General features: G+C 56.3%; 1 pseudogene; it reads right to left on the bottom strand.

The window, feature by feature from the left end:
* Positions 1-2,659: 2,659 nt before the first annotated feature.
* Positions 2,660-5,200, bottom strand: LOC101631911 (annotated as a pseudogene).
* Positions 5,201-7,820: the final 2,620 nt, after the last annotated feature.

The following is a 7,820-nucleotide window of genomic DNA, read 5'->3' on the forward strand; positions in this document are numbered from 1 at the left end:
GGCTGGGTAATACTATTTTCTCTAGAACTTATTTCCAGAATCTCCTTGGTCTTTCCTGCCCTGCGACTTGTGGTGGGGTGGTACGCTGCGAAACTCGGGAGCCGTCTGGGGCTTCCCATTCTCTATGCGCTCTCCACTTTACATTATTAAGGTGCTTCACTATTGGGACTGCTATACTAGAGATCTAGCTTCAACTGCTGAAGCACAATATTACATGAGTTATGAATATGTTCTGGATATTCTGAAGAAGTATTACACGTTTGATATCCGTCATCTTCCCATTTCACCTAAGCTACAAGTCCTCCCTACAGCTGCCTGTCTACACCGATGCCCTAGGAATTTATGCTCTGGGTGTTTCCTTTGTCAGTGTGGCCAGTGCCTCAAATTCGCATCACTGGGATGAGGGGAATAAAACTAAAAAATCACAAAACGGGCATCTCACACAACATTGTATTTGTTTGCCTGCAAAGGGACTACTCAAGTGACTGCTCCCTGTGACTGCTCCCTGGCAGTGCCGCGCAGCGCCTGATAAGCCCCCCCCTTCCCCCCCCCCCCGCCCCGGCCAAGGGAGGAGCTGCACAGACCCCGGAGATTCCCCGCTCAGGTGTCCGGCGGCTCCCAAGACTCAGCGAGGAAACTCGCACCACCCGCTCGCTCATTCGCTGGTTCCCTCCGGAGAGGTGCAGGCTCCGTTCACACAGGCCCAGGATGGCGCCACAAAGCCGCAAGGGGCTGGCATCAGGGTCACCCAGATGGCAAATCCTGTGAGCCTCTGGAAGGCGGCCACGACCTTCTTTCACAGCCTCGGAGCAGTGGGCAGAAGCCTGGTGACAGAGCGACAAGCAGTCACCGCTGCTCGCCATCACATCTTTGGAAGCGTGGACTAAGCGTCCTTCCCGTCGTCCTCAGTGGAAAAGGCACAGACGCCGCCACGTGTCCTTAGAAACAAGTTTTGCAACGCTGCCTTTCAACGGTGTAACAAAACGAAACCTAAGGGGCCCTCGACTGGGCACCCAAAGGTGGGAGCAGCCCCGGGGTGCACGCGTGGGTCAGGGCTAAACCAGACGTGGTGTTTACAAGTGACGGGGTGTTGTCACAACCTACGACAGCCTGGTGCACGTCAGGCCTCTCGAGAACATGGCCGTGAAGGAGGCCAGACGCTCAAGGCCAGAGCAGACGATTCCGCCCGCAGGAAGGAGCCAGAACAGGCGCCACAGAGACCGCGCAGCCGCGGCTCCGGCCTGAGGCTGGGAGCACAGGAAGCCAGTGCTCCTGGGGCAGAGGTGTCTTCTGGGTGGAGGAAGGTGTCTCCAGTGGGTGCCGCAGGCCGCCGCCACTGTCCCTCCAGCCAGTGCACCTGCCGCACCCTGTCGCACCCCTGCAATGGCTGATGGCAACTGCTCTCAGTTTCACCCCAATAAACAGAAAGGGGCGAAGACGAGCGTTCGGGGCGTGGGGACAAAAGGACAAGAGACGCCAGGGAGCAGGGACAGCTGAACGGCTGTGACGTCAACGAGCAGAGGGAAGGCAGGAAAAGGAAGCAGGGTGGGTCTCGCCGCAGGCCCAGCAAAGTCCCCACGCTGGAAAGGCTGACAGCTCGTTCCCAGGCCTGTGGCCACTTCTCTGCCAACACCCCGGAGGCCCCGGAAGGGACAGGGTTTTCTGAAGAGGGAACACGAGGTGTCCTGGAAGTGCCTTTTCCAGGCCAGGCACTGCAGCCTGAGGCCAGCCGGGCTCCCCAGGGCCCTGGCACGGAAGGCGCCTCTGGAAGGGGGGCTCCCCGCCAGCGTGGCTGCTGACCCGTCGGCACCCTCACGTCGGCACCCTCACGTCGGCCTGGCCTAGGTCCAAGCGTGGGCGCAGTTTGGACAGCCTTCGCAAGACGCACTTGGGAAAACCGTCTCGCACACGCCTCTGCCACTTAGCCCACCCCAAAGTCCCTCCTTCTGAAAGATGTTTCCGGCCTCTCACCCGTCACTCGGGCACACACTAAGTACGGTGGAACCGTTTTCCACGTCATGACCGTCCCGGCACGTGTGACAACACGGGTGAACTGGAGGACAGGACGCCAACAAACACCCTGTGCCACAAGCCAGTCACAGAGCCAGGCCGTGTGGCTCCGCCCCAGGAAGCAGGCAGAGCAGGCAACAGCACGCCACGGGGGACAGGAAGTGCTGCCAGGGCTGGGGGCAGCGGGAAATGGGGAGCTGGTGCCAGTGGCGACAGTGTCACCCCGAGGAGAAGCACACTCCCGGGGCTGGCTGCACAGTGAGAAGACGGAACGCGGCGGACCTGCTCGCTGGCGGGCTCACGAGACAGTTCACGTTCTGGGGGCTCTTTACCCTCTCCAGCACTCGGAAGCTATTCCTCCTGTCCAACTCCTCGTTTACTCGCTTGGTTTAGGGGAGGGGAGGCTTCAGGACTTTTCACTGAAGCTAGTTTGGACTGGGAGGCGCGTTAGCACTGTCAGCAAAAGCACTAGGTCATCCAGCGCCAGCAGAGCGATGACCTGAGCCCGTGTACGGCATCACTTCCTGCCCTAGGAAAAGTCACGGGACTGTGCTTGCGTGCGCAGTCTGCACAAACTTGGCCCAACAAGCCCCAGTTCTGACACGTCAGGAGCACCTAAATGGGTGTAAAAACCGAGAATCTGTTCGGGTCACTCTCTTGCAATTTTAAAGAGAGAGAAGGTGGTGCAAGAGTCAGGGTTGGGGGCGGCCGGTGGGTCCAGGTTCACTTTACCTGTGGACAGGCCTGCTGTCTGAGGTGGCTGAGGTGGCTGAGCTCCTGGGGCTGCTGCTGTCATCACAGTTGCTGGCTGCTGCATGACCCTCAGCTCTTGTATCTGCTGAGGCTGATGCAAGGCAGAGAGTTGCTGGAATCTTGGCTGAGGAAAGCTTTGCCATGGTCTTACCTGGTGAGGGCCAAGTTGGGACAACACACTGGACTGGGACTGCAAACTTCCTGCTCTAGCAAGATTAAGGACCACAGGTTTCCGATTGGATGAATCTTGTGTACTTGAATTCTGTGGCACAGGCTGCCGGGGATGAGAAGTGGAGATTGGCAGAAGCTGTTGCTGTGGAATCACCCGGTAGAGAGGCTGCTGCTGTGTCTTCAAAAGAACTGAACCTGGTGGAACCTGGATTAAAGTGACAGGCTTGAGACCGGACGCTGTTTTCAAAAATACTTGCTTACCCACTTGAGAAGTTTCCTGCAATTCACCAGGCTGCACATTTAGTGGCTGATGACCTCCCAAAGGCTTCATTCCTGTAGGAGGTACAATCCCAGGGTCAGAGCCCTGTATGCAGTGGGACCCACTGACCAAAGCCTGAGCTCCAAGAACAGGGCCCACCACACTGATGACCTTCAGGCCAGTAGAATTGGCCTTCACCAGGGTGGCTGGCTTTTGCTGTGAGGAGATGGCATTGGACAGGACTGGTGTTCTCTGTGAGCTGACAGTGGACAGGACTTCAGTTCTCTGTGATGAGGTGGCAGCGGACAGGGCCTGGGTTCTCTGTGAGCTGACAGTGGACAGAGCCGGCGTTCTTTCTGTTGAGAAGCGAGTGGACAAAAGTGGGATTCTCTGTGAGATAACAGAGGACAGGCCCAGAGTGCTCCTTGGGAAACTGGCAGTGGAAAGAATGGCTGCAGGATTCTTGTTACCCTGATCCATTTCCTCAGAGGACTTCTGGGAAACACTTGGTGACTTAGAAGCAAGAGCAGAAGACAGAGATTTCAGAATGCTGCTTGCCTGGCCTGGAATAAAGATCTTCCCTGAGGAATTCTTTCCTGGGCTTGGGAGGAGCTGGATAGGTGAAGGCAGATGCTTGACGTCCTTCTCTAAGACTGAAAACTGTACCAGAGTGGTCTTGGGCTGCTGTGTTTCCTCGCCTGGGGAAAACTGGCTGAGACTGCTTGAGCCCCCACGGCTTGATGACATCCTGACTGGAGATGGGGCCTTCTTCTGGTCCAATTCCTCAGACAGACTGACGAACATCCCAGCATCAGTCCCTGAACTGATGCTATGTGAATGGTCCTGTGTGGAGGGATGATCAGGGAGAGACCCTTGTCTCTGGCATCTGGCTTCCTCACGTGACCTTTCCGCAGAGGCCCGTGGGTCACTCAGCGGCTGCATGAAGGTCGGCTTTGTCGTGTGGGGCGCGCTGCCAGCCTCCCCTGCCGACACCGAGCGCTCTTTCACCTCACGCACCGGCCGCACGCTTGCCTGTGAGGCCACGGGCCGGGCGGACTTCCTCCCCTTGGCATACTTGTCCACATCCACTTCAGAAGGTACGGCCAGGTCACAGCGTCTCTGCTTCCACGTATCCACACAGTCTCCTGCCTTGGAGATTTTGAGGTCATACTGCTGGACTGCCCTCCTCTCTCTGGCTTTTCCCCACGAGGTCAGTGCTCTCAGCTGCGCAGGCAGCGGCCAGGGAGACACGGCCTGCTCCCTGGTCAGGGAGGGCACAGAATGCCTCCTGAAGTTTTGCTTCATCGGGCGCGTGTTCATCTTTTGCTTGTTGTAGAGCAGTCTGTTTTCCGTGCAGGCTACTGCTACAGAAGGGTCGAGGCACAGGGGTTCCGCCGTAGCTAAGAGCAGCTCGCTCTCCAGCAGCAGCTTGTCGTCCTGGCTCCAGCTCGGGTCATCGCCGGCTATGGCGTGCACGTCCGCGGCGAGGGTCTGCATGCCTGGCCGTAAGAGAACGTGCCTGCTCTGGTAGCCGGGGGGTTCCGCGGCGCCTGCCTGCCGGTAGTCCCGCACTTCGGCGATGACACACCCTCGATGAAACAAGTTCAGCTCAGACTTTTCCAGCAGGTCCACCAAGACGGGGGGTAACTGTTCCGCATCCAGGTACTCCAGCAGTTGCCCGTCCTCATAGGGCAGTCGGATGGTCTCGGGAGAGGAGTCCTCAGCCCCCCGCAGCATCAGAGAATAGCCCTCCTCTCCTGGGTACAGGTTCACCACCAAACACGGCAAGGCCTCTCGGGCCACGAGCTTCTCCAACAGGTTCACATTGCTCCTGAGCTCCTCCGCCACCGCAGGCTCCTTTGCACATTCTTCCACGTAGATGTCGTACAGCTTGTCGTGCAGCGATTGTTCCCCACCAGGCGAACATTTCCTTTTAGGCGGCCTCTGCTGGGCACTTTCAATGACAGACTCTGCACGACCCAACGCTCGTTCCAAAGCCTGTTGCATTGCGGCATAAAATAGGTCGCTAAAGGAAATAATAAACACTTTTAAAAACTGAATGTAAGTGCACACACGGGGCAGGGCGGGGATGGAGTCTCCGGTAAATGCACAGTCCCGCAAACACCGCCTGGCCAATGTGGACCAAGCAACCTTTCTTCACCACACACACCGCCAACCCGCCTTCTTGCCAGCGCTGCACAAAATCTTGCCATAAGGTAAATACCTGCCGGTAGGGACCGTCCGTGGGGCTGGGGCTCGTGCTCGACGACGGCTGGGCCGGAAGGAGACGTGAGGGAACGTGAGAGGAAAGGGCTGGCGCAGCCGCGTGCGCATGCGCGGTTGCCAGATGAAGTTCCACGGGCCTGATTCCTGGGTGGGCCTTTGGGGCACCTGGCCGCAGCCTACTCTTCTCGGCGGGAGGGGCCATTGGGTCAAGTCTGTCACTTCCTTCAGTCACAAGCCAGTCAAAAGCCTGTGCGCAGTAAGTAGCCAGGCGACCAATGAAGAAACACACACTTTTCTGGACCATTGAAATTCCCAGCAGTTTCGACAGGAACGCAGTGGCGTGAAAAGACATCGTGATTCTTTTTCTTGTCATACGCTTTACCAAGAATGGGAAGTTCCTGCCATCACTGCCGGGAATGTCCCTGCTATCCGTCCCCAGCATAATGCATGCAAGGGGGTCACTGGTGGTTCCTGCTCTGAGGAGGAGGCTCTTTGTATGTCCTGAAAACACCAGAATTCTGCACTGAATCCTTCATTCTACAAAATGGTTCCATATAGAAGTGCACATAACATGGCATTTTGATACATAATTACTAACCGTTTGTTTCCCTATTGGTTAATGTCAGGGCATTTGTAGTTAAAGACTATATGGTAGGGAAGTTGTCTGACCTATGAATTACATGCAGGATTAACCTGTTTGTTTTAGAAGAGGATATGCATGATTCCACAAAGGATTTAGAACTATTCCAGGCGAGGGCAATTTGAGAGGATGATTAGACCTGGACCAGGTTTATTCCTGGCCTAATGCTGCATCTGGAGTGAGGGTCTCTATCTCAGGTGTTCATTTTCCACTAATTTGTTGCCTTAAAATCTGTCAGCCTTTTTGGGACAGGTTATTAAATGAATCTCTTGGGGTTTTGATGCAGACGTAGTGATAATACGATCATCATAATAAGGTCTTACAAACGAGAGAAACCAAGACTAACTGGTGAAACTCATGGTGGATGGATTCCTCTAAAATAAATTTGGTACTTTTAACCAATAGCATTTATAAGAATTATAAATGCCAAAAGACATAGTCTACTGAAATAGCATTAAAAAGTCCTTAAGAGTTCTTTAAACATGACCCTTCTTGCAGAAGAGACAAGAATAATTTCACATTGGCATACCAGTTGTCTTTGGGCAAATGCACACTTTTGGGCCCTCAAAGTTAGCCGATTTCCTGGCTCTTTTAAACATCCTTCCCTGTCCCTCTCTTTCTGCTCCAGATGCCCAAATTTCAGCTAAGTATAAGGCTGGAAGGATAAGTCGAATTTATGTTGAGGTTTATTTTCATTTATTTATGCATACAAGAAATGGGGCGTAGGCCAGAGGTGTGGCTATGTGTGAGAGGCTTCACCAGAGACAGAGTGGGGAGCAGAACAGGCAGATGGACTGAAATACACTGCTGAGGGGAGCAGCGGGCGAGACAGGAGGGCTGCTGCATTTGAGTCAGGTTATCCAACTGAACGTTCCGGAAGTGCAGGTGTCCCGCTGGCTGCCCTCAGCCTGCAGTCTAGACTCTCTAGGTCCTTAGGATGGTGAGGAGGCAGGTCTGGACTGGGTCGAGGCCGCTCAGGCGTCGGGGCACCAGACTGAAGGAGACGCTCACTGTGAGGGCTGTGTGAGTCTCTGGGGCCAGTGCTGCAGAGGCCCGGCTTGCCTGCCCTGTGCCAGCCCTGCACACCGGCCCGTCACCCCTGGCTCCTGCCCCTGGCCGGCCTCCTCTGTGTCCCCTGCTTGCTATGCTCTGGGCGCAGTCGCCAGGCCGCAGGCAGGCCCAGCCCCTCAGGGCCCCTGGCCCTGCAAAAGGCGGTCTGCTCTGCCGAGAGGCCCCTGTCTGCTTCTGCTCAGCCAGGCTGTCTCCACCCAGCGCCTCAGCGATCCCTTCCTGACTTGCAGACAGCGTGCCTCCGAGTCTCTGAGCCCTGCCAAAGCACACACACCACGTGCCGCCCCAACGGAGCCGGCTGCCTGGCACAGAGCAGCTGAGTGTCCTCACTGCGTCCACAGCCACCTCTGGGTGCTGAGGGCTAGGGCCAGGGCCCGGCTCTTCCTCCCAGTGGGTCGCCCGCTCGCCCGTTCCTTGGCACCGGGTGGCACTATAGACTGAAACGATGGTTGAATCCATGCTCCACCGACCCCGGGCAGAGCTTAAAAACCTGTGAAGTAACTATTTTCTCCCCTCTTAAGAGACGAAGAAAGTTCCAGAGCCAGGCCTTCTGACTCTGGTGCTGCCCCGTGGCAGCGTCCCTGCAGCACCGGTGTGGGGAGGGCCTGTGTGCACTGTGGCAGAAGCTGTCTGGTCTGCCCCCAGCTGCCATAGCCAGAAACCACTCCAGACGGTGGCAGCTGCCCTGGC

This window comes from Condylura cristata, unplaced genomic scaffold, assembly GCF_000260355.1.
Source record: "Condylura cristata isolate star-nosed mole 26May11 unplaced genomic scaffold, ConCri1.0 scaffold00027, whole genome shotgun sequence".
In the NCBI taxonomy this organism is placed as follows: Eukaryota; Metazoa; Chordata; class Mammalia; order Eulipotyphla; family Talpidae; genus Condylura; species Condylura cristata.